The sequence below is a fragment of the Xenopus laevis genome, chromosome 2L, assembly GCF_017654675.1.
Source record: "Xenopus laevis strain J_2021 chromosome 2L, Xenopus_laevis_v10.1, whole genome shotgun sequence".
In the NCBI taxonomy this organism is placed as follows: Eukaryota; Metazoa; Chordata; class Amphibia; order Anura; family Pipidae; genus Xenopus; species Xenopus laevis.
The window spans coordinates 133,398,292-133,426,127 of NC_054373.1; positions in this window are offsets into that span (position 1 = coordinate 133,398,292).

A 27,836-nucleotide genomic window follows, 5' to 3' on the forward strand; every position below is an offset into this window, starting at 1 on the left:
ATTTCAAAATTAAATATAAAAAAATCTGTTTGCTCTTTTGAGAAATGGATTTTTTCAGTGCAGTTGCTGTGCTTGCCCAAACCTGGAGTAAGGATGATGAGTTCCATGATGTGTACCTGTATTTCGCCCTATTAAATGACTGTAATTTGCAGCTAGTGATAAGAAACTAAACTATCATTTGTACTTCACACCGTGAAAATGAACAGCAACACAATAAAAAATGTAAATCAAACAGAAACAAAAGAAGGAACTGTTTTAAACATACTTCAGCTCATAACATTAAGCAAAATATGTTTCTCAGTGGTTTGCTAGATAACAGCAAATCAATTTAAAGTTAAAAAGGTAAAATGTACCTGAAAAGCTTACAATCTAAGTCAATATAAAAAGGATGCCACATGCAGAGACCGCTACTGTGCATAAAGAATACTACATTCGCTTCTAACCTTCCCCCAGCCCATCAACTTTATTTTGCAATCTTTCCTTAGAACCATTAGAATACCCTGAAGAAATGACTTTCCAATTAAAAAGGATCTTGGAGAACACAGGCTTTTTATCTCTGACTCCTGGTGTTCTTTATTCCAATAATTTAAATTGGAATTGATTTTTCAATTTAGCCGTTGACTTGCTATGGACACACAGTCAAAAAGGCCGAATAGAATTGCATGGCTGAAATGTTTGTCTTTGTAATGTACTTCTCATAAATTCACAGGAGTCTGATTTTTTAATGTCTTTTTTTTCTACAGCAGCTGCTGAAGACAGCAGCTTTTTAGCTCAGCACACCGGCTAAAGAAACATCACTTATTTGACCTTAAAAGAAAAGAATATCATTATTATGAATTATAGTAGAACTCATGAAATGATATTGTATTTAAAAATCTTATTTTCTCTATGTTAGTCAGTATGAGATATTTAATCATATCTATCATTAACATAAGTCCCTACCCTGGTGCAGTTTACAAATGAAGGACCACATAAAAACACATTATGGTCAATTATATTAGGAGCCAATTAACCAGACACACACATGAGTTTGTATAGAATAGTGCTTTTCTAATGAAATGTGTTAATGCCTGTTCACACTTTAATACATATGCTGCATACTGCCTCATTCAGTAACATATGTACCAAATTGCACTCATGCTTTGTCAATAGCAATGAATCAAACAATTAATTTCAAAATGTCTAAGATGAAAGAAGATATCTGATTGATCATGTATAAAAAGTTTAACACAGAAACAAGTTACTATATTTATGGAAGGCAAACAAAGTCAGAACTACCGCTAACTTAAATAACTGCATAATAGCAAACAAACTGAATCACAGGAAAAGATAGAGGGGGAGGGTAAAAGTGCCATTGAACACATAGGGGGTTATTTATTATAGGCCATGTTGGTGAGGTTTGTGAGGCTTTTTAATACCTTGAAAAAACTCACAAAATGTTTTCTGATTTATGAAAAGACTTGAATGTAAAAAAACTCGAATCAGTGTAATAGGGGTGAAAAACCTGAATACTCAAATTTATCAAGTTTTCTGTAAAATAAAACCTCAAATCGCAAAAATCATGAAGGCTACAAACATCTTAAAATAGTTCTAGGGACCTATGCCATTGACTTCTAAATGGCCTCAGCAGGTTTAGCTGGTCTAGTGAAATCATTCTTGAGAAACACCCATTTGCCTAACATTGTCATTGGTGCCAATGTGTACCACAATCACTGGTTCCATCCAGCCAGTGGAGTAACTACCGGGGAAGCAGGGGGTCCAATTGGGCCAGGGCCCGCACCCCCGAAGGGCCCCCCGGCAGTCACGCCCCGCACCAGGGCCCATCGCCACCTAGTTCAGTCTCTGTATCCAGCCCCATCCAATATACTGTTCACTCTCTCTAATCCCTACAGCAAAACATATAGGGGCAGATTTATTAAGGATCGAGTTGTGTTTTCCACAACAATTCAAGTCTCCAAGGTTATTTTTTGGTCAAAAATATATTTTTCAGGTTTAAAAAAAAAAAAAAAGATTTATTATACCCGGACCATGGAATTAGCTTATATCCGAATATACACCATATAAAACCTGTTAAGCTCACGTAGAAGTCAATGGCAGAAGTCCCTTGAACCATTTGAAGATGTTAAAGGGGTTGTTCACCTTCCAAACACTTTTTCAATTCAGTTGTTTTTAGATTGTTCCCCAGAAATAAAGACTTTTTTCAATTACTTTCCATTATTTATTTTTTAAATTTTTTCCAAAATCTAAGTTTAAAGTTGAATGTGCCTGTCTCTGGTGTTTGAGTCTGGCAGCTCAGTAATTCAGGCGCAGACTCTAAACTGTTACAATTTTGCAACATTTAATCGATACATTTCTCAGCAGCATCTCTGGAGTATTAGCAACTATTGTATCAATTCTAACAACTGCCTGTAATGAAACCCAGAGATTCTGCTCAGCAGGGACAAAGATAAGAAATGTATCAACTAAATGTATCCATTTAGAACAGTTTACAGGATCGGCGACCCCCCCCCACTCCCAGAGCTGCTTAAGAAGGAGAGAAATGACACTTTATACTTCAATATTAGAAAAACCATCACACATAGAAAATAGAAAGTAATTGGAAAAAGTCGTTATTTCTGGTGATCTATCTATCTGAAACCAACTAGTTGTTTGGAGGTGAACAACCCCTTTAATTGTCTTCTTAATATTTGAGTTTTTTCCAGAGTTTTGCCTGAAAACTTTTTTTTAAATAAGAAACCATTCGAGTTGTGATTTAATTCACTTTCATTCTTTGTATAAAAACTCTAACATTTTACCTTTTGATCAATAACCCCCTTACTGTTCAGCTTGGTGGGAACTGGTGAGAGATTACTTTATCTGCCTTTGTAATAATTGAATCACCAATTAAAGTAATGTATCTTGCCTTTCTAAAGATTTCTGCACCTCCTTTATAAAGGCTACTGCCACCCTTTGGGTCAACTCGCTCTATATATCTTAGATTTGTCCTCCACAATAACTGAACCCTGCACCTCTGTTCCCTGCTTCCCCTTATAATTTTATAAACCTTTCATCTTTATCTCAACTACCTCATCTCAGTCATCAGCATAACCTCTCCACCAGGTTTGCTTTCACCCTTAACACCCCCCCCAAAACCTGCATCTCTAATGAATACTCCCTGAAACTAGATCAATTAAGATCTCAAAAGGCTGGTGTTCCAGCTGAAATATCAGCTTTTATATATATACACACACAGTAGTAAATGGACCCGCACTCCAATGTTCTAGTGAAGAAAAGTAATGTGCTTTATTCACAGATGCATATATATACTTGTATTTTTTTTTAAAAAAAATGGTTGAATTCTCCTTTAATAAAAGCATCTGAGCATTTCAAAACATTGCATTGTGAGCTGTGTAGTATGTAGAGTGCTGTGTCATTTTATAAAATTTTTATATATATACATAAATATACACAGTAAATACAATATACACAGTATCCATCTGAATACATACATTTGTACTGAGTGTTGATAACTTAGGTGTAAAAGAGAAACGAAAAATAATGTTTTATGCCTTGAACTTTGAATGTTTCTAAAAGTAGTATGCAGCTCAACAACAAATGTAATGTATCTTGCCTTTCTAAAGATTTCTGCACCTCCTTTATAAAGGCTACTGCCACCCTTTGGGTTTTGTGAAGGTCAACTCGCTCTATATATCTTAGATTTGTCCTCCACAATAACTGAACCCTGCACCTCTGTTCCCTGCTTCCCCTTATAATTTTATAAACCTTTCATCTTTATCTCAACTACCTCATCTCAGTCATCAGCATAACCCCTCCACCAGGTTTGCTTTCACCCTTAACACCCCCCCCAAAACCTGCATCTCTAATGAATACTCCCTGAAACTAGATCAATTAAGATCTCAAAAGGCTGGTGTTCCAGCTGAAATATCAGCTTTTTGCCTACAATTAAATTATTTTTCCTATAAGTCCCATGAGTGCGGTTTCATATTAATGTATATATATATATATATATATATATATATATATATATATATATATATATATATATATATATATATATCTTCACACAGAGCCGCACTCCAATGTTGAATAAATAAGAATAAAGTCAAATTTATTGCATGAATATGTGTGTTCAACATTTTGCGCACCTTATGGCCTTTATCAAGGATGAACACACATATTCATGCAGTAAATTTGACTTTATTTATTCAACATTGGAGTGCGGCTCTGTGTGAAGATTTACATGCATGATTTGAGCAAGCACCCACATTAATTTTGAAAATCCGGATCAGAGTGCGGCTGCCTACTAGTGATTATATATATATATATATATATATAGTGAATAAAGTACCCCCTTTTGTAAAATATAGGGATATTATAAGTTACCGAGGAGTTTCATGACCATATAAAAACACGAGGCCGAAGGCAGGTCATGCGTAATAGATCTTGCCAGACTAACTTAATTTCTTTTTACGAGAATGTAAGTAGAGACCTCGATTCTGGGATGGCAGTGGATGTGATTTACTTAGACTTTGCTAAAGCATTTGATACAGTGCCACACAAAAGGTTACTGGTTAAATTAAGGAATGTTGGCCTGGAACATAGTATTTGTACCTGGATAGCGAACTGGCTAAAAGATAGACAACAAAGAGTGGTGGTAAATGGAACATTTTCTAATTGGACCAGTGTTGTTAGTGGAGTACCGCAGGGCTCTGTACTAGGTCCCTTGCTTTTCAACTTGTTTATTAATGACCTGGAGGTGGGCATTGAAAGTACTGTTTCTATTTTTGCAGATGATACTAAATTGTGCAGAACTATAGGTTCCATGCAGGATGCTGCCACTTTGCAAAGTGATCTGTCTAAACTGGAAAACTGGGCAGCAAACTGGAAAATGAGGTTCAATGTTGATAAATGCAAGGTTATGCACTTTGGCAAAAATAATATAAATGCAAGTTATACACTAAATGGCAATGTGTTGGGAGTTTCCTTAAATGAAAAGGATCTAGGGGTCTTTGTAGATAACACGTTGTCTAATTCTGGGCAGTGTCATTCTGTGGCTACTAAAGCAAATAAAGTTCTGTCTTGCATAAAAAAGGGCATTAACTCAAGGGATGAAAACATAATTATGCCTCTTTATAGGTCCCTGGTAAGGCCTCATCTGGAGTATGCAGTTCAGTTTTGGACTCCAGTCCTTAAGAGGGATATAAATGAGCTGGAGAGAGTGCAGAGACGTGCAACTAAATTGGTTAGAGGGACGGAAGACTTAAATTATGAGGGTAGACTGTCAAGGTTGGGGTTGTTTTCTCTGGAAAAAAGGCGCTTGCGAGGGGACATGATTACACTTTACAAGTACATTAGAGGACATTATAGACAAATGGCAGGGGACCTTTTTACCCATAAAGTGGATCACCGTACCAGAGGCCACCCCTTTAGACTAGAAGAAAAGAACTTTCATTTGAAGCAACGTAGAGGGTTCTTCACAGTCAGGACAGTGAGGTTGTGGAATGCACTGCCGGGTGATGTTGTGATGGCTGATTCAGTTAATGCCTTTAAGAATGGCTTGGATGATTTTTTGGACAGACATAATATTAAAGGCTATTGTGATACTAAACTCTATAGTTAATATAGGTATGGGTATATAGAATTTTAATTAAAAGTAGGGAGGGGTGTGTGTAGGGATGCTGGGTTTTCATTTGGAGGGGTTGAACTTGATGGACTTTGTCTTTTTTCAACCCAATTTAACTATGTAACTATGTAACTATGTAACTTCTAATATCCTCATATTTTACAACTGGGGGTACTTTATTTATTATAATACACAAATTTCAATGAGTCATGTGACAGAAATGACATCAGAACTCACCGTTTATAACTGATGACATCAGAACTCACCGTTTATAAGGATATAATTTACAGGATATTCATGGCTTTTGTGTATTATATATATATAACCAAAGGAATGGTGCACTCCGTAGACAAAATTAATACCTGGGTGCCAGCATGGGAAATAAGCAGTGAAAAAGGATTGCGGCACTCACAGGGTTTTAGTGAAAAAACAAAAAATGTTTTATTATTAAGCCTCAACGTTTCGATCCCCCACAGGGATCTTCGTCAGGAGCAAAAACAAACAAACATCCAGTGGGTCCTTTTTCACTATATATATATATATATATATATATATATATATATATATATATATATATATATATATATATATATATATATATATATATATATATATATATATATATATATATATACACACACAGTAGTAAATGGACCCGCACTCCAATGTTCTAGTGAAGAAAAGTAATGTGCTTTATTCACAGATGCATATATATACTTGTATTTTTTTTAAAAAAAAAATGGTTGAATTCTCCTTTAATAAAAGCATCTGAGCATTTCAAAACATTGCATTGTGAGCTGTGTAGTATGTAGAGTGCTGTGTCATTTTATAAAATTTTTATATATATACATAAATATACACAGTAAATACAATATACACAGTATCCATCTGAATACATACATTTGTACTGAGTGTTGATAACTTAGGTGTAAAAGAGAAACGAAAAATAATGTTTTATGCCTTGAACTTTGAATGTTTCTAAAAGTAGTATGCAGCTCAACAACAAATATATTTTGAGACATTTAAATTTGTTTTTCATTTTGATCACATCTCGCACTTGTCAAATGTGCATTAAAAACAACATTTAAATATTTGCTATTACTTACCTAATTAGATCTTATTTAAATAATCATGCTACTTACTCTTCAAATTATTGCTGTTATATGGGGGAATTTTTATCTGTGATTGCAGACAGGATTTTTTTAATCTAATTATGCTCAGGATTTAAAACTGAACAAAAATATAGTATTTTATTTACTGTAATTATTTAAATACATATTAGACTTCAAAATGTAAAAATAACCCTAAAAATAAACACAGTGTGGAAATATGCACAGAAATCAGTAGCCTTTAAATTATGCATTGGATATAATAAATGAGCAACGCAATTTACAGGCACACACATACACAAAAGACTGGAGATTGGGAGCAAAAGACTGCACACAGGCAACAAAGGTACAGGTGTTTCTCAACCATTGCAATTTATAACACAAAAAAAATTAAGGTTGAACAACAGTATTTTTTTTTACAAGTCAGCCTTCCTGGAATAATTGTTGTACATCTTCTGTTAACTCTCAGGTTAGAATTAGTATTATTATATACTTGGGTAGTATTGGGACTTGAGAATGCCTTGTTCACTAGCATCTCTTACTTGGAGGCCTATTTATTAAAGGTCGGATATCAGTGGGTGTAGAGGTTTTTGAAACAAAACTCACAACTCTAGGGGGCTTATTTATCAAAGGTTGTGTTTGTGAGGTTTTTTTCTACCTCGAATAAACTCGCAACTTCGAAAATCGAAGTCGAAGGATTTACCGCAAATTTTTTGATCGAATGATTAAATTCTTTCGAATCATTCGATTCAAAGGATTTTAATCCATCAATTGAACGACTTTTCTTCTACCTAAAAAACATTAGAAAGCCTATGGGGACCTTCCCCATAGGCTAACATTGCACTTTGGTAGGTTTTAGGTGGCGGGGGTCGAAGTTTTTTTTTAAAGAGACAGTACTTTGACCATCGAATGGTCGAATAGTCGAACGATTTTTAGTTCGAATCGTTCGATTCAAAGTCAAAATCGTAGTCGAAGGTCGAAGAAGCCAATTCAATGGTCGAAGTAGCCAAAAAAATCATTCGAAATTCGAAGTTTTTTTTATTCTATTCCTTCACTCTAACAAAGTAAATGGGCCCCATAATGTTGCACTTTTTTCACCTTCCCTAGTTTTCAATCCCAACCAATATGGATTCAGGATGCATTTATACACAAACATAGGCACATACTTTGGGTTGTAATCATCAACATATGAGAGAAATCATCAACATGTGAGAGAAATAACACTGAACATTAATGATTGATATTACTACAAATTTATAGTAATTATTTATTTTTTTAATAAAATAAAAAACTGAACTTTCCCCCCTCTGTTCATCTTTCTTCTACTGCACCAAAATAAAGAAATCAATTTTTTACAGTTCTTTGCTCATTTTCATAAACAAATCCAATTACTGTTTTTCAAAGGAAAATTTGGCATACGTATTAAATTTCAGGCTATCTTTTAATTGCATCGGTTTTTGTTAAGGATCTGTAATTGGTAATCTTAACAATCTTTCTGTTAATAACATTGCCAGAAAAATAAATGCAAACACAAAGCTAAGCGGGTTAATCATTTTCTATCAAATACCTTCTTTCAGTCACATAAATATGTCATGGTTCTTTCTACTGATGGTGTATTTAGAAATTGGATCTAAAGAAAAAAGAGATTAGTATTATAGTTAAAATAATCCTTAGCTTAATAGGTTTTATTATGTTGTATCATTGGATATACAGAAGAACTTATACATAGGGATAATGAGTCTTGGAGAACCAGTGACTAAATACTGTAGGTAAAAACAACTTGTCTCTCTTGATATATAGGTGATAATGTTGCAAAAGAATTATACTATAGTCATATTGGTGATACTACACAACCTGCTAAAGATGTGTTTTGCCGACCTGAACCAGCCCAACATGCAGATAAGCACATTTATCCTGAAGTTTTGAGCTAGCAAGCACTCCACTAGAATCTGGCCCACCCTGAAAGTGGGAAAGAATGATGGGTTCTAATTCAACCTATCACAGTTTATGGAGAAATATTTTCCAAAAGTGGTGACTATGTCTGCCATGTTTGTCACATGGATTTAAATGGTTGGTGGTGATATCTTCAAACAAGGAACCCAGGAAAGTGGTGGTTAAACTTTCCTGCTTAACCTTACCCACTTAATAACATTGCAAAAGGTCCCAGGCAACTTCCCGATGAGGGTATACACATGTACTTGTGTCCAGTTAATCTCACTTTTTTATGACTTTAACTTGAAGGTTTCTAGATGTATGTATCTTATGAATAATCTTATGAAGGAGCAGGATGCTGTAGTAGAAGCTAAGAGAAGAGCATGGAAGCTTAATTCTGCTCAATTACAGAAACATCTTCTACAGTTTCATTCTGAGCATCCTGCCACCAACATTTCCTTTTGGCAGTATAAGAACATTTTTGTTGTACCAGATTTATGTGTTTACACCAATAATTTGTTTTTGTTTTGCATTTGCTGACCTCAAAACCTTTTTTGCGTTTGCTGACCTTTATGGCATAAAGGGAGCATGGCTTCAAATCCAACCTGATGATAGCTATGCTTAGAAGTTTCATATACTACAGCTGGCAAATAGATGTATTTTAGATAGGTGCAACACAACAAAAGGTACATTTATATCTAATGCCTTACTCGCAGAAGTCAAAGAAATGGAGAATTACAATGTAACTCTAAACCAAGTGATAAACTAAAATTAAACTAGAGGTTATAATTCCACTGTTTGTTTATTCAGCATGCTTTAATAAACTTCATCTGCACAAAAAAAAATGGAGGCTATAGTCTGTTTACCATTAATAAATGTAATTGGAAATGTTGTAAACATATGCTATACTGGCTACATTTCATTCATAAAAAAATGTTGGTATAAACATTGCATCAACAATTTAAAGGGAATGCCCTATAGTTTAAATGCCATTCATCATAGACATGCTGTATCAATTAGTTACTATACAGTTTTCTCTCCTAACCCCTTAGCCATATCTTTGCCATGTTATGTATGCTTTCTGCATTTCACTGCCCACCAATGAGCATTGCTCACCTATTGATGCAGGGGGATAGAGTGATTGCACTTATCCCACAACACTTGTGTTCATACATGACCCCTAAAATGTTTCATTATCTTGACATCTACTTTACTTTTAACATCTGATCATTTTATATGTCCAAATAAAAAAAGATGAAATAATAGGTTTGTTTGTTGAAACAAGTCAGTAGCAGGCACAAGGTTCTAAAAGCATTTACAATGTATGTTTCTGTTCAATTTGAAGCCGAAAGGCAGAATTGGCTTGTATTTTTGTTATTCAGTTGCTGTGCTAGTGGAAGATTAATGAATAGTAGAGCTTTGTGGCAGTTGTGTAGAGATTCAGGATATAGCAAACTATCTACCATCTGTTCAACATGTATCTTATAGCTCTTTTAAGGAAAACATTGAGCAGCAGGAGATAAGCAGATGGATAGTTTTTAAATATTAATAATGTGCTTTTTTTGTCAAAAGACAGAAATATTGAGGATCAGTGATATGAACATTTTTAAACACTTCAGCTTGAAATATTCAAAGGATATTTATTTAAATTATCTTAAAAAGGTAACTGTAATATAAATATGTAGCCATGTCCCAAGAAAAAATTCCATCAGTACTTTTCTGTCAATATTATAAGTATTGCAAAACGTGCCTTTGCATATTTAAATTTCATCAAAATGTTAAAAAAAGACATTACCTGATAACATTTTTTAACAAATTATGACATCAGTCATGCGACTGAATCTGGGATTTGTTGCATCTCTAATCCATTATTATAAATCTCTAAATATGTGAGGGTTTATTTCCACAAAAAATTAGAGTTTTCCCACTAAAAACCTTTGATCAGAAATAATCGAGGTTTTATAAATGAGCCTGCATGGAATTTATATTATTTATATATTATTATTATTTATATTATATTATATTATATTATTATATATCATTTATATTATTAAACTAAGAATAACACATTTTATAATGAAGAAAGAAGCATACAAACTGTCTTAAAGCGCACCCTTACCATCAAAAAATGCATTACTTGATTCATGCTGATTTCAGGTTGGTTTTAGCTAAGGGAATTTTGTTTGTCCTCCATCAAGTTGCACCTTGGGTAGGGTTATGTCTTCTGGGCAGGTTTCTAACTCATTTTCATAAACTTGCATAGTAAAATGACCATGTAGTTGTATTCTCTGCATTTCCAAGCATTCTAATATTAGTCTATCTGCTCTGATACTTCTAAATAATGCAGTGATGCAAAGATTAGGTTTTTGATAATGTCATTTATCAATGATCTATGTATAGTTCCCAAATCCCAAATGTCCTTCCTCAGTCCCTTCCTCCAACCAATAATATAGTACAATGTCTCCAGAGTGACAGAAGCAGGTCTGTCAGAAATATTCATATACTAATTGATTCATCTGTGTTGTTGTAATGTTTCCAATAAAACAAACACAGAGCACCTTTTGTTGAGGTACTGCAAATTCCATTGCTATATCAGTTGGTACTGTAATGTTCACTTGAAATAATAATAAATTAAAGAAATAATTTCTGATTTTATATTTTATATCTGAGAAAATTCTGAATAAATGTTACAAATGACAACAGCCATATTTATAAACCAGTCTCTGTAAATCAGCTACTTGTATAATTAACACAATTTCACTTTTTTACTGTATTTAATATCATTCTTGCTGTGTAATGTAATAAAAGGCACAATATTTACCAATGTGTAGTAACGCATAGGATCCAAAAATTTATTTGCTTATAAACATTGGCCAGTAAATGATATCTGCTAATTGACTGTTTTTCATGGGTTGTGAACAACTTACACGTTAGTTCACATCCAATAAAGCATTAAGCCCTCAAGACTAAATTTGCATCTTATTGGAACTTTTATGGGTCATTCCTGATGGCCTGTCCAACTAGTATCCAATCCTGTTGGACAAGGATCCAATTTGCTGTAGTCAACTCCCAACAGGCCTGCATTGCCCTCTATTATTTGATCTCTGGTCAGGGGCCAAATGATTGGAGCTGCCCATTTGACTCAATGTGAGCAGCAGATCTTGCTGTATAGGATTCAGATTAATTTCCAAAGTTGGCCAACCAGTCTTCAAACTGCATTGCTAGCTCCCCAACAGGTGTCCAGACAGTCTGCTAAATACTACTAAAAGTCAAACTCAAAGATCAATTAGCAGGAACTTTGGGACTTATGTACTATTTAGGGGGTTATTTATTAAAGGCCGAGTTGTGTTTTCCCAAAAAATTTAAGTTTTTCGAGAGCAAAGGGGTACTGAAACAAAAAGTCAGAAAATCACTCTATTCAATATTTAGAATACTGGGCAAACACATGTGGCCTGTTGTGAATGCAAGAGAAGTTCTTGCTCTTCATTAACACAAAGTAGACTGTAATATACTCCTGCAATTACGTTATGTGTGTGTGTTATAAGTTTCATTATAAAAGTTCAGCCTTATCAGTAATTTCTTCCACAGTTTAATTCTTTACACTATGCTTGAATACTGCATATAGTGTAAGGTAATATACCACATTATTTTCTATTCATTATATTCCTCTAAAGCATGGTATACCTTTTAATATTTGTATTTGTTCAGTTTATATCACCCAGAAGATACAGCACTACTCAGGGTATAGCTGATTCCCGATTTTAATATATGTTTGGAAAACTGGTTATGCTCCTTAAGGTTTAGGGAGAAAGCCAGTGTCGGACTGGGACACCAGGGGCCCACCCAAAAACCTTAGACCAGGTGCCAACCAAAAAAACCTTAGACCAGGGACCCACTCTCAGTTCTATTATTTTTCCTCTCCTCACTCAACCTCTATTTTCCTATTCTCTTTTCTTTACATACTATAATCTATTGTTCCATCTATTTAGCCTCTTTGTTATCATAGAAATAAGGAATGGCCATGGAATAGGCCAAATGTTTAACAGCATGAGGGCCCACCGGGAGTTTTCCTGGTATCCTGGTTGGCCAGTCCGACACTGGAGAGAGCTCCTTCCAGTAAATCAAATACCATTATGTCAAGCTACCCATTTTACCAGATGAGCTTCTTACATTAGTAAGCAAACTGCTAAAATGTTGTGACTAATCACTGATGCAAATCAGGCAAATCCTACACCTCTCGTTTATCTCAGACATATACTGATGGAGCAAATGTTACTGAAGCATTTACAGTAAAACAGGCATCACAGCATAGCAGTCATTTACATGGCCAAAAGGGTTTTTTTTTTAAATATTTGCCAGGTGATAGACTGTAGGCAGACAGAGATTTATAAGGATATTAATGTTTGAAGTGCTTACATTAACAAGATGTATATCCAAGTTGCAGGTTCTAGTTCAAACTAAGTTGCTTTTCTTGAGTTTGAAATCGTAAAAATGTATATTTTTAGAAGAACTGATATCAAGAGATTTTAATCCTTTTCCTGCCATCAAAGTATCAAAGTAGAATTTATATTATATTATATTATACTGAGAAGACTCAGTTTTCCCTGGCCACTTGTGGATGTTTTGATGGTACTCCAGAGGTGTTTCCCCAGCAGCATCCGCTGCCCACAGCTCCAGAACCTGCTTCCCAGGAGCAGTCTGCCACAGTTTCAAGTCTGGCTATCCAGCAGCAGCCTGCAGCAGTTCCATGGCTAGCTACCGAACTCCAGTCTCCCAGGAGAGGGGATTCTGTATGCCCGGCACCCCCAGGAGAGGGCTTCTGCCATGCCCAGCACCCCCAGAAGAGGGGCTTCTGCCATTCCCAGTGCTTTCAGGAAAGGGGCTTCTGACATGTAATAGCCTAGTGACCGAGGGCACTCTAACCATAACCTCTAAAACCCGGGCACCCACGAGGGTGGCTCTGCCTGCCCTCCAGCCTGTTTCCCAGGCACCCATGAGGGTGGCTCTGCCCATTGTTCCATTTGGGTCTGTCTTTTATTCTGTTCCCTCTGCAGCAGCTCCCAGAGGGCATTATTTTCAATGCAAAATGTAATGTCCCCCTAGGCTCCTGGAAGTCACATTGGGAGAAGGGGAATAATGTCAGGCTCTGCTGGGGATTGATCCCAGGACCTGGTTGCTGGTCCTAACCACTGGACCAGGAGAGCAGCCGGCAAGTTCTCATTCCCTTGTGATCATCGTCCTGGGCTTAGCTATTCACCCCAGCATCCTTATTGTTGGGTTGTGGTCAACCAATCAGATCCTGCTATATATATATATATATATAGTGTGGCCTGGCCCTAGCTCTAGCTCCTGTGCTCTTGTCGCTCTGACTCCTTCTTTCCATTCTTGTCTGGTCTGATTCCCTGCTGCAGTCCTCCTCATCATCCCCATCATGACCTGGTTCAAAACCAGTATTGTTCCATTCAGTCACAGATTCTTTGTCCGCTCCATCCTGTTCCTGTCCACACAGTATCCTCTCTCGTCTGAAGAATTCAGCTTTCCTACCTATTCCTCTTTAGTTCCCCCTACCAGTCCCTTTCATAGTGTCAAATGTTCTGATTATACTCTACTGTGCATGGGTGTGGGTAAGTCTGCACTAGGGATGCCTAGCACATACTCCTGTTTGTTTACCCTGTATAGCAATAGCAGTATTAGCATTATAGTCCCGAAGGGTTAACATAACAGCAGTATGTGCTTTTTTTTTGCAGCTAATTTTTACACAGTTTACATCATTGCTAAATTTGGTCAGGAGTTGTATTAAACTATAGTGTTAACTAGTATGCATTACACTTACATTTACTGAAACATTAATGACAATAATTCCATTACTAACAAATACAATGCTGCAGATAAAAAAATATAATTTAATAAATAATGGTATGAAATATGTAAGAGAATATATTGAGATGTACAGTATGTATGCTTGGTAAAAGAAAAAACCTTGTATAAACTACAGTAGTTAAAATTAAAGAGCATAAATGGATGCACAGTATGGTAAAATACAAGCAACCAAATCCATCAATTCTTTTCTTAATGACATTATGAAATTATTAAATCATAAATAAAATGTGCAAGTAGAATATGATTTTTAAGTTGTATGCAAATGTTTCTATGCCAGATCTAGAGAGAGCTAAATTAAACATGTGACATAAAGGGTTATATTTATGGGCATGCATAAAATTGTGCAAATATTTTTCTTTTTTAATTGGCAATTAATTTTGGAAGCATCTAGGTATAGTAACTTACATTACTTCCTCATTTTACCATGCAATATACAAATTAGGCCTCCTAGCAGTACAAAACTTGAAAGAACAACATGAAAATTACTTTCATACAGTATGTTGCCAATACAGGAAATGAATTTGTCCTTTTGAAGAACTAAATTGTTCAGGGATCAGTGAGACTTTATTGTTAGCATCTCTTACTTTCTTTACTTTATTGGCATAGGAAGGTTGTGGTTAATGTGCCTTCAAGATCTACCCAAATGTATCGGTACACCGAAACTAGCTGTGGTTGATATGGTAGACCAGTGCATAGCAATAGGGTAGTTTTTACCACAAACTGATTTATTATTGTGATACAATTGTGACATGGCAGGCCATGTGTGAATGCGATCAAGTGTATCCAATATGGCTCCTTAGTTATAAAATGGATGTACTAACATTAGCTGGAGCTGAGGTTATTAACAGATAAACTTGTTTTTCATTAAATATTGTTTGAGAACTCAGTAAATATTGTTTGGGGAATCTTAAAGGGGTTGTTCACCTTCCAAACACTTTTTTCAGTTTAGTTGTTTTGAAATTGTTCTCAGACTTTCCAATTACTTTCCATTATTTCTTTTTTATTGTTTTTCTAAAATCTAGGTTTAAAGTTTTGGTCGTGTCTTTGGTGTTTGAGTCTGGCAGCTCAGTAATTCAGGTGCAGACTCTAAACTGTTTTTGCAACATTTAGTTGATACATTTCTCAGCAGCATCTCTGGAGTATTAGCAACTATTGTATCAATTCTAACAGCTGCCTTTATTTTAAACTCAGGATTCTGCTCAGCAGGGATAAAGATAAGAAATGAATCAACTAAATGTATCAATTTAGAAAAGTTTACAGGGTCGGCGACCCCCCTCCCAGAGCAGTTTTAGAAGGTGAAAAATTACATTTTACACTTCAATATTAAAAAAAACAGTGACACATAGAAAATAGAAAGTAATTGGAAAAAGTCGTTATTTCTGGTGATCTATCTGAAAACATCTAGGTGTGTGAAGATGAACAACCCCTTTAAGGTGAGGGAGAAGGAAAGGGAAATCAGAAATAGTACAAACATGTTTGTCATGAAGAAAAAATCTCATGGTCAAATTTCCAGGCGTATGGCCATTATTTTGTTATATGTCCAGAATTAGGATTATATCATACATTATTCAGAGGGAAAACATTGTATAAAGAAATGGGTGTTGTCCATTTAATTTTAATATAATATAATATTGTACTGTAACAGTATCAATTCACATTTGTTCACATTAAGACAGCTATTGTTGAACTTTTTATGTGCAAGTCTTCCTTTGCCTTCTAACCTTTGTTTGGGTCCTCATAATGGGGTTAAAGATATAGTTAATGATATTTTCACCATCTGGGCATTGTTCCAAAAATATCTAATGCAGCAAATAAATGTTCATCCTAAATCTGCCCATAACTGTCCTTCAAGTTGAGTTTTCAGGGTTTTCCCCTTAGGGGGTCCAGTATCATAGTTTTGCAACCACAGCATTTAGCTACTAAGGGGACTATGAAAATGATACGTCCATCAGCTTTAATGTTGTACTTGTAAACTGTACCATGTTTTTGGCAGCGTTATTATAATTTATAGTCATTCTCTCCCACTCAGCATGATGGTGTTTGAATTTGTTTTTTCAGAAAAAAATATCTATTGCTTGGAGGAGATCACAGACTTTGATGAAAGATTTCATTACAGGGCATTTGTCACAATAGGAACAATGCTTCCTACTAGGGATTTATTCAAATGCAAAAAAACATTTGGAAGGCTGTAGTAAATATTGATTTTTAAATGTCTTATTTTTGTTTTCCCCAAAAGAGTGGTGGACAGACGTACAGTTATCAATATTATTTGAATGATTACATATTTCCTATCATTGATTCAGTGAGTGAATGTCTGAACTGATTAATGGGCACTTACGTATGTTAAATATTTTAAAAATAAAAAAATATATTTTCATGAGCACTGAAATGGTTGAAAATGATTCCTAGAATCCAGCCTAAAATTTACAGTTCTGTAAGTAAAGTACCTAATAATGTGCCACAGAACATTAATAATGAAATTACATACTAGTCTATAAAAATGTAATTGAAACACAAAAATATAACTCCACTATGGAATATTGTATGGTGGTTAGGCTGGTATTTGGAGAGTTCTTTCATTTTCAGTTGTGAATTCCTCTTAAAAAAACAGTTATGGCAGTGCAGAATTTTTTTGTCTGCAAAACATTATGAATTTTATTACCAGAAATATCCAGAAATAGCAATAACTTTGCCAGCTGATAAGGTAGCACAACACAATTCATAGTCACAAAAGACATATAAAACTTCTGAAACACATAAAAATACAGGTATAGGATCCATTATCTGGAAACCTGTTATCAATAAAGCTCCAAATTGCAGGAAGGCTGTCTCCTTTAGACTTTAGAGTAATTAACATTTTAAAAAGTAACTTCCCTTTCTCTGTTATTATAATATTGATACAGTAATGTACCTTTTACTTGATCCTAACTATGATACAATTAAACTTTTAAGTGCCAGCAGAATTTCACATTTCCTCTGGAATTCTCTCCCATGCTCTGTCCGATTTTCTCCCAACTATTCTGCTTTCAAAAGATCTCTTAAAACACACTTATTTAGAAAAGCCTACCCTCATTCTGTTTAGCTACCGAATGCAATACCATATGCTACATCTCTCATCTGCTTATTTCTTATCATGCCCACTCTAACACCTTGTGTCTCATTCCCTTCCCATTAGATTAGATTGTAGGGGCATTTCCTGGGGGGGGGGGTTTTGTTTAACTAGGAGCTTTCTAAATCTTGTATCTTTCCACTTCTGGAACAAGATTTAGAGCTCAAAATACAATATAGGGATTTATACCAGAAAAATATTTTATTTATGCACAACAATTGTTTGAAAAAGCTTTGAGTGTCGCAAAGGTGCCAATATCAGATATGTATAGTTTTATAAAGATTTCTGACTTCTATAGATCAAAAACTTCCAGCAGTAAATTACAGAATTTCAAAACACTACAGTAGAATGTGGCATACTTCCAAAGCCAATAAATCCAAAGCCAATAAATCCTGGAACAGTAGGATTACCCCAGAAAACCACATTTGTTTTTGAAAAGTACAGATGTTGAATCCAATATGGTTAAGCATGTCTTTCTACTCCTATTTAACAAAAGCTTTTCTGAACTTAGTGGTTTCCATAAAAATGTATGAAAATTTGGGAAAAATCACCTCAAAACTTTCATTGTGCAAGCAAGAAAAAACATCCTAAATATGAATGCCAGGGGCCCACTTAACAGTTTGATGACATATGATTACATGGGATTACCAAAGTAACTGATGTTTAGAGACCCCAAAATTAAGCTAGTGCATACAAATTGTCCTGGAGGTCATTCAAAAATCAACACATTTACTACAATTTTTGTGAGTTAAAAGTACAAGATACATTGACCCCCAAATCATATATTTGTGGAAAGCACGCATTCAGATAATTTCAAAATGGTTAACCATGTCTTCTTCCTACAGTGTCGCAATGCTTTCACAAAACTGTTTTGATAAAATGGCTGAAAATCACCTCAAGGCTTCTACTTTATAGCATCTTATCTCCCTCATGGCATTAGGCACCAAGAGAAAAAATACTAAATATGAATTCCATTGTGCATAGGATTACCAAAATATTTGGCGTTTAGAGACCCCAAAATGAAGTTAGCACTGAAGTCACTTCAGCTACTGGATAATCATCAAATTGACTGCATTTGGTAAAAACACAAACAAATGTTGACCCCCCCCCCACAAAACCATATATTTTTGGAAAGTACACATTCAGCCAAATCCAAAATGGGTAGCCATGTCTTTCTACTTGCAATGTTTTGCCAAAATTGTAATTTTGATGAAATACCTGAAAATCTCCTCATATACTGTAGCATTAGGTATCAAGAGAAAACATCCTAACTATGAATGTCACATGGATTTACCAAACTTTGTGGCATGCAGAGAACCCCAAATGCAAATAGTGCATATAAATTTTCACAGCTGACACAGCTGCTGCAATATAAGCACGCGGTGTGTGTTATGTGCCTTAAGACCCCCTATCAGTATAGAGACCCTAGAAAACCATATGTTTTTGGAAAATACACATTTTAACAAATCTAAAATAGGTAAATACTTCTGCTGCAAACTACCAAACTTTAAAGCCATGCTGAACTTAGTGTTTTTTATGACATTTCTGAAAATTGTCACAAAGCTTGCATTTTACCCCATTATATGCCCCGCATTTCGCAATGCGTCTACTGGACACTTTGATGGGGGGACTGACGTATAGTGACGGGAGACCAGGTTGGAGGGCATCCAAAGCTTGATAACTCTCTGAAAAAATTACAGGTATACAACACAATTTCAGTTATGTACTGTACATAAATGCTGGATATATCCACTGATTGTATTTTATGACACTTAGGGGCTAATTTAATAAAACTTGAATTAATCTCAGTTTTTTATTAAAACAAAGTCGGCCAAACTCTTTTCCACAAATTTAAATAATTTATCAAAAAATTTTCCAAAGAATCAGAGCAACAAAATTAAGCGTCAATTTGTATCAAGCGATTGATGCTCCAAAAACTCAACTTCATCCAGCACAGATCATGATGTCGAGAAACAACTTCAGAGACAACTGCCATTGACTTCAACATGACCTTGATAGGTTTGAGATGACGTATTTTTGGATTTGGAGTTTTAGCAGCTTTGGGATATAATAAACCTCTACAAATTCAAGGTTTTTTTTCCCACAAAAATTTTTCCCCTTAAAAACCAGAAATTCTAGGTTTCAAAAATGGTCCCCTACAGGAGTTATTTGCTAGAACGAATTCATCTCAGTTTTTTTATTAAAACAAAGTGGACCAAACTCCCATCCACAAATTGAATTCATTTATCAATAATTCTTCTCGAAAAAGTAAGCACGATAAAGCGCCACGACAAAATAGTCTGTTGATTTGAATTGTATGTTTGATGCTAAAAACTTGATTTTATCGAATTGTCACTGAGAAAAGTCGACATTATTGGATAATCAGATGAAAACTCCAATTTTATTGGATTATCAGGCACATATCACAATATCAAGAAACTATTTCAGGGACATCTGCCATTGACTTCTACATGACCTCGACAGGTTTGAGATGGCATATTTTCAAATTCAGATTTTTAGCAAATTCAGATTTTTAGCAGCTTTGTGGTATATTAAATATCTAAAAATGCAAGTTTTTTTTTCCTCGAAAAATTAAAGTTTTCGCATTCAAAAACTTGACCAGAAAAATTTGAGGTTTAATAAATGGGCCCCTTGCTGTATAAAGTAGGTTCACCAAGATGACATTTTCAAATATCAATTGCATGCTATAATTCCCTTAAGGAGGCAATTATAGAATATAGGTCTCATTTGCAAATATTAGTGTAAAATTGCACAAGTGCAGTTGCCCATAGCAACCAACAAATCATGATTTCGTCACTACTATCAGTTAAAAAAAATGGTAGCAAAGATCTCAATGGTGCCAGTTTGTACCTATTTAGTAGATCTGACTACATTAAACTTAACCAAAACCCTTAATTTCAAGTTTTTTCTCCTGTCTTGTTGATATATGCTGATTCGAACAACATTCCAGAGGATATATATTCTCGAAGGAAGATTTACAAGTTATTCTGAATTGAGAAAGCCAGTTGGATGACTGGAGAAACATCTTCAAGACTGTTCTTCAGATGCTGAATCTCAGTCCATAAACTCTAAATAGCAGGATCCTCCTTTACTTTTTGTATCAGTTTGTATCTCCCTATAATTTGTGTGTTTTGATTCTATATTTCTAAATTCTGCTACTTCAACATATAATGATTAACATGAAACTGATGTCTATAGTAATACCTAAATGAACAGGGTACTTCAGTTACAGATCATAGAACTGACTGAATGTTTGTGAATTTGGCAAGGAATGCATTCTTGTAGCCATAGTCGTGCACAGTACCAGGGACTTTACGCTTCTAAAGCTATATTATTCTAGAAACCCACCATGTTGAGCAAAACTAATATTTGGTTGTGATTAAAGATGCTGCTGCTGCTATCAGAAACTCCAGTAAAGTTCTTTAACAGTATATAAATACAGTATAGAGTGACACCTTGTGGACTTAAAGGAAAAAACAAGAGAATTGTATAAAGTAGACAGGGCGAACAAACTTGCATCATTATTGTATATACTCATATAGATACTCATTATAGAAAAAAAATGTATGCAATTATTTATATATGGTCGTATGTCAGACATGTTTGAGAGGACACCTGGCAAGGCTTATTTTTGGTGTCATCATCTATGATTTTCCATTCCGAAATTTCTTCAGTTGCAGCTTGTGCACCAAATACAGTAAATTAAATATTTAGAGTTAAATGATTGTTAATGTGTTACCTATCTACAGCTCAAGAATGTTTTTCAGGAATGAACTGATATAATGTGGCACTATTCTATTATTCTCCATTAAGTGTTCTTAAAGGAGAACTAAAGCTTAACCAAAGAAATGTTGTACATTATGTTTTGGGCTTCTGTACCAGCCCAATGCAACCACAGCACTTTAGCAGTAAAAATCTGTGTCTCCAAAGATGCCCCAGTAGCTCCCTATCTTCTTTTCTGCTGATTCACTGCACATGCTCTGTGCTGCTGTCACTTACTGAGCTTAGGGGCTCACTCACAATATACAGTACACATAGAATATCAATGTCACAATATAATTAATACAGATAATTTCTACATAGCAGCACAGAAACCAGCGCATTTAACATCAGAATATAATAAACAGCCTTGCAGCATCAGTTTATATTACAGACCAACCTCATTTTTTTCCTTGATAATTTGCGATGACCCCTAAGATGAGATTCTCAACAGCTGCTCAGAGTCTACTGATGGCAACTTCCTGTGACAAGTATGAAATCCTGCATCATTGCTGCTATTGAGAAGCTGAAACTTTAGGCTGGTGCTAAAGATCATTATATAAAATATGGCATTTTAACTATATTAGTTTTTAGGGTTTAGTTCTGCTTTAAAGGACACACCACAGTAAACTAAAAAATGCTAGCCTTCTATCACAGGCCACATCACCTATTAAAAAAAAGTGCTGAAGTACATTTGAGGTGAAGAGCTTTGTGTAGGCTCAGGCTAGTCTTATAGGGCTGTACAATGAGCGAAGTTTACCACACGTATAGCAACCAATAGTAACCAATAAGCAGGGAGCATTTGCTGATCACCTGTTTAAATACAAACGTTTAGCAAACTTTATGCCTTTTATTATAGTGCACCTGCCCCAAAGCAATACAAGGACTTTCAGTGAGTTGTTTCTAGAAAAAACGAACCAGCCTGGCACAGAATTGTATTATTTTAGCACTGGGGCTCATTCATAAATACTGGACAAATTTGCACCTGGGCAGTAATCCATAGCAACCAATCAGTGATTGGCTTTTTTCCAGTCAGCTGCAGGTTGAACACTGAAAGCAATCTTCTGATTGGTTGCCATGGGTTACGGCTCAAGAGCAAATTTGCCCAGTGTTTATAAATGAGCCCCAGTGCTAAAATAATAAAATTCTGTGCCAGGCTGGTTCGCTTCTTCTAGAAACAGCTCACTGAAAGTCCTTGTATAAATGAGCCCCACTGAGTGGCATGTAACAAAATATCATGTGCCCCCAGAGGTATCAAATCTTTCTGTGTCCATTAGATTCTGCAGCTTCATTGTTCATAGAGTATGGGTCTCAAATTATGACACTGGACTTACTTGTGTGGATTACACATATAGATATACACACACAGAGGGATTGGGAAGACAATATACTTTACAGTGCTCATCCATTACCTATAATCCATGGTCAGTTTAGATTTTTATCAGAAAATAACAATAAATATATATCTATGGAAATAAGTCAAATCAACTGGATTTGCTGTGTTTTTTTTTCCTTGAAGACATTTCACTAGTCATCCCACTGGCTTCCTTCGAGAATATATATCCTCTAGAATGTTGCTCGAATCAGCATAATCTGTTTATCATAATCCACAATGATGTCAGGTTAGGTGTTGATTGTATTAGCAAGATTGGAGCTTTGATGTGTTATTAAACCTTCCAGGGAGAGGTGCCAAAACAACATTGTATGTGGCAGACAATTGATGTTGCACCCCTGCCTCTATTCAGACTTGGTTTTTCAGTTTTTACATATATGGCTGCTTTAACACCTCTTTTGAACCAGTCGCTCTCCCGGTCTAGAATCTGGATTTGACAGTCTTCAAACGTGTGTCCTATATCTTTTAGATGTAAGTACACGGCTGAGTTCTGACTCTTCTGTGCTGCACCATATGCTGGTGTAAGTGTTGTTTGATTTCCCCCACATACAAATCAGAGCATTCCTCACTGCACTGCACTGCATACACACTGTTACTCTTCTTGTGCTTTGGGGTGGGGGTTTTTGGGTGAATTAGTTGCTGCTTCAGTGTGTTATTGGGTTTAAACCAGATAGGGATGTGGTGTTTATTAAAAATCCTTCTAAGTTTTTCCGACACCCCAGCTACATATGGGAGAACAAAGCTTTTTCTCCTGTCCTGTTGATATATGCTGATTCAAGCAACATTCCAGAGGAGATATATTGTCGAAGGAAGATTTACAAGTTATTCTGAATTGAGAAAGCCAGTTGGATGACTGGAGAAACGTCTTCAAGAAAACACAGCAAGTCCAGTTGATTTGACTTAATTTCTTCACAAAAATATAACAATAAATATGAAAAATATACTTGAAAAATGTATAATTGGATTTCTGTTTTCTGGTCTTGGTTTTTATGGTAGTGCTATATTAAGGGTAAAAAAACATATCGCCCCTGACGTTAAGCCCCTGGCCTACCCACTTAAGCCCTGAATCTGCCCAAAATCGACTCCAATCTTACCTTTTTTTCTTTGCTAATCAATGCATATTCTGGCCTCCACTCATCCATTGCATCATCGATTTGGCCCCTTTGCATTACTGCCACATCCCCTTAAGGCAGTTTATTGGCCAGTGTATGGGGCCTTCTGACAGGCTTCAATGACCGATATCTGGTCAAAAACCAGCCAGATTTGGGTCAAGCAGTTTTAAAACTGGATCAAGGACTGCATTGGTTTGTTGATACAGTCCTTGCACTGACCGCCTGCATTGCCAGTGTTATGATCTGATCGTTAGACTTTTGGGCCCACAATTATATCAGCCTGATAACTCAAGGTGGACATATCTGGGTAAGATCCTTTTTATTTGGTGACCTCTCCAGATGAGCAGATCTGCTAATGTATGGCCACCTTTTTTTTTTTTTTTTAACAATTCCTTTATTGAGTATACATGTGTACAGAGCAATGCACCATAAAACAGACCATCATTTGCGTGATATACAACATAACAAATGTAATGGGGCAGTATCTACACAATGGAATAGTAAGGAATAAACAGAAAAAGAAAAAACAAGAAAAAATCAATAACCAATAAGAAACAGTGCGGTGTCCTCATACCCTATAAAACATAGAGTCGCTGTTCGTCTACTTGTATTGCATTCCGTTGAAAATCAAGTAACTAAATACGAGTACCACAAATAGGGTGCGAGGTGAGGGGTCAGAGGCAATAGGGTATCAGAGAATATCCCCTAAGAGGGCTCAAGGTCCACCCATGGTGCCCATATTTTTTTAAATTTCTGTGGGCAGCCCCTTCTCACATACGTAAGTTTATACAGTGGAATAGCTTTATTAAGCAGTGCCTCCCAAGTTTCAACACGCGGCCCAGCAGCTGATTTCCAATGAATCGCTATAGTTTTTTTGGCATACATACATAAGATGATAATCAAAGTTCTTTGAGCCCTCCTAGGAGAGAGATCCTCGACCTGATTTAGAAGAACTACCAAGGGGTCCATTGGAAGGACTAATCCAGTATTATCTTGGATAATTCCCGCTATTTTCCCCCAAAAACATTGTACCCTGGGGCACTCCCACACCATATGGAAGAAGTCAGCCGGAGAGAACTGACACCTGGGGCACTCCTGACCAATTCCTGGACGCATTGTATGCAGTCTAGACGGTGTAAGATATGTACGGTGAAGGTATTTTAGCTGAGTCAGTTTATCCCTACTGCAGATTATCACCTCAAAGGTAGCTGCTAGGACATCATCCCATAATTCTAGAGTGAGTTGCGGGATGTCTCGCTGCCATCTACTAAACAATTTGGGTAACGAGGTGCAACCTGCTAACATTAATTTATCATAGTATGTAGATAGAGGTTTCTTCAGGTTCCCGATATATCCCAGAGTTTCAATAATCCTCGGGGAGATATCGACAGTCTGAGTCCCGAATTGAGCCCTCACAGCATGCCGTAATTGCCAATATCTAAAGAGCATGGTGGAAGGAAGGGAAAACAACTGTTTAAGTTCTGGAAAAGTAAGAAGAGTACCCTCCGGCATTATGTCCGAGATATATTTGACATCGTGACTTGCCCACAGTTGGGGATCCGGGACTGTCCGAAGTTGTGGAAGCTTCGGGTTACCCCACAGAGGAGTGTATTGCGAGCAGTACACTTGGGGTTTCGGGAACTGTCTGATTGCCACGAACCAGGCCCTAACGATGGCTTTCATTTGTGGAGTAGCCTTTGCTGCGCAAGTCGTGCCCCTATACAGCAGGTTCTTTAGCTCTTCCTGGGAGCCTAGAATTTTAGCTTCAAGCATAGTGGCAACATTAGTAGACAAGGGGGACATCCACTTCCAAGCCACTACCAGTTGCGCCGCTAGATAGTACATATATAAATTTGGCGCTGCTAGTCCCCCTTTTTGGGGTGGGAGTTGTAAAGTTTGCAATGAGATTCTGGGCTGTTCACCATTCCAAAATAAAGTTAGCATAAGTCCCTTAATCTTATGGAAAATAGACTGAGGTATAACTACGGGGGATTGGCGGAAGACATATATTAGTTTAGGGAGGATCACCATCTTAAACAAGTTTATCCGTCCCGCTAGAGTGAGTGGGAGACGTCTCCAGTTCTCCATTCTGTTGTGCAGATAGTCTAAAATGGGATGAACATTAAGCTCTACAAATTTAGATAAGTCCAAGTGAAACCAGATCCCCAAGTATTTAAAAGCGGTCACCCATGTCAGCTCATTCCCCTGTGCTGGAGGAGTAGGGAGAGGGGGATCAATCGGGAAAATAACAGATTTTGCCCAGTTTATTTTAAGACCAGAGAAAAGCGTGTGATTATTAATAATAGCCAAGGCATGTTGTAGTGATCGGCCTGGGTCCTCCAAGTAGAGAAGAGTATCATCTGCATATAAGGATACCAGTTCAATCCTGTCACCCAGTTTGAGTCCCCTAACTCCCTGCGAAGCTTTAATACGGTTTGCCAACGGTTCCATGGCAAGGGCAAATAATAGGGGCGACAAAGGGCAGCCCTGCCTGGTACCCCTACTGATTGGGAAAAAGTTCGACAACTTAGAGTTTGTGCGAACCTTAGCTATGGGAAGGGTATACAATGCTTGGACCCATGAGATAAATATCTGGGGAATGCCCATCCGCCGCATCGTGGCCCATAGATACTCCCATTCCACAGAATCGAAAGCTTTTTCATTATCAAGTGAGACTACAATTCTATTGAAAGTTATCATGTTGGATGGATAAATTAGTAAAAAGTCTCCGAATATTGGTATCAGTGGACCTACCAGGCATAAAACTTGTTTGATCAGGAGAGATGAGCACCTCCAGATATTGGGACAGCCGCAGAGCTAAGATCTTGGCCAGTATTTTAGCATCAACATTGATGAGGGAAATCGGCCTGTAGGAGGCACACTGCAGAGGGTCTTTCCCGGGTTTGGGTATAAGAACTATTAATGTTTCTCTCATGGAGGTTGGGAGGGGATTCCCACGAGTTATGTTGTTAAACAATGTAGCTAGGGTGGGAGCCAATTTTTTGGCATGCCTTTTGTACCATTCCGCTGGAATGCCGTCCAAGCCTGGCGTCTTCCCAGACGGAAGGGATGATATGGCCAATTCAACCTCAGAAGGGGTAATATCCTGAGCTAGCTGCTGGGAGGTGTGCTCAGGAAGGGAGGGTAGTTCGATAGCCTCAATATACCGTTGCAGGTCCTCCCGAGCAACGGAGAGTTTAGACGTATATAGGTCAGCATAAAAAGTGTGAAAGGCTAGACTAATATCCTCCGGGGAGGAAACAAGATCCCCACTAGACAGCCTAATAGCCGGAATGGAGGACATGGCGGAATCATCCCTAGAGAGAATAGCTAGAAGCCTGCCAGTTTTGTCGCCGTGCTCAAATATATTCGCTTTTTGCATAAGGATGTGTTTTTTGGTAAGTTCAATCTGTGCTACGTTCAGAGCCTCTTGGCACTGGTGCCACTCCCTTTTTTTCCCCTCTGTGGGGTCAGCTACATATCTGGCCTCTGCCTCCAACACCCTGTCTGATTTCTGAGAGATATCAGCTGCAGTAGTTAAATTGTGCGCCTTAATGTGGCTGATGAATTCCCCCCTAATGTACGCTTTAAGTGCATCCCAAGAGGTACCAGGAGGTGTCTCCCCTAAATTAACGGCCAGGAACGTGTCTATACAATTCTGAATATGCTCCCCCAGATCTTGGTGAGTAGCCCAGTAGGGGCTGAGTCGCCATAACCTGTCAGGGGGTGCAGGCGAGGTTACCATAGTAGTCAGTATAGGGGAATGGTCCGAGATGCCTCTAGTCAATATCTCAACATTCTGCACCATTTTGGTCATGTCCTCACATCCCAAAGCCAGATCAATCCGAGACAAGGCATTATGCCCAATAGTATAACATGTGTACTGTTTGGACCCAGG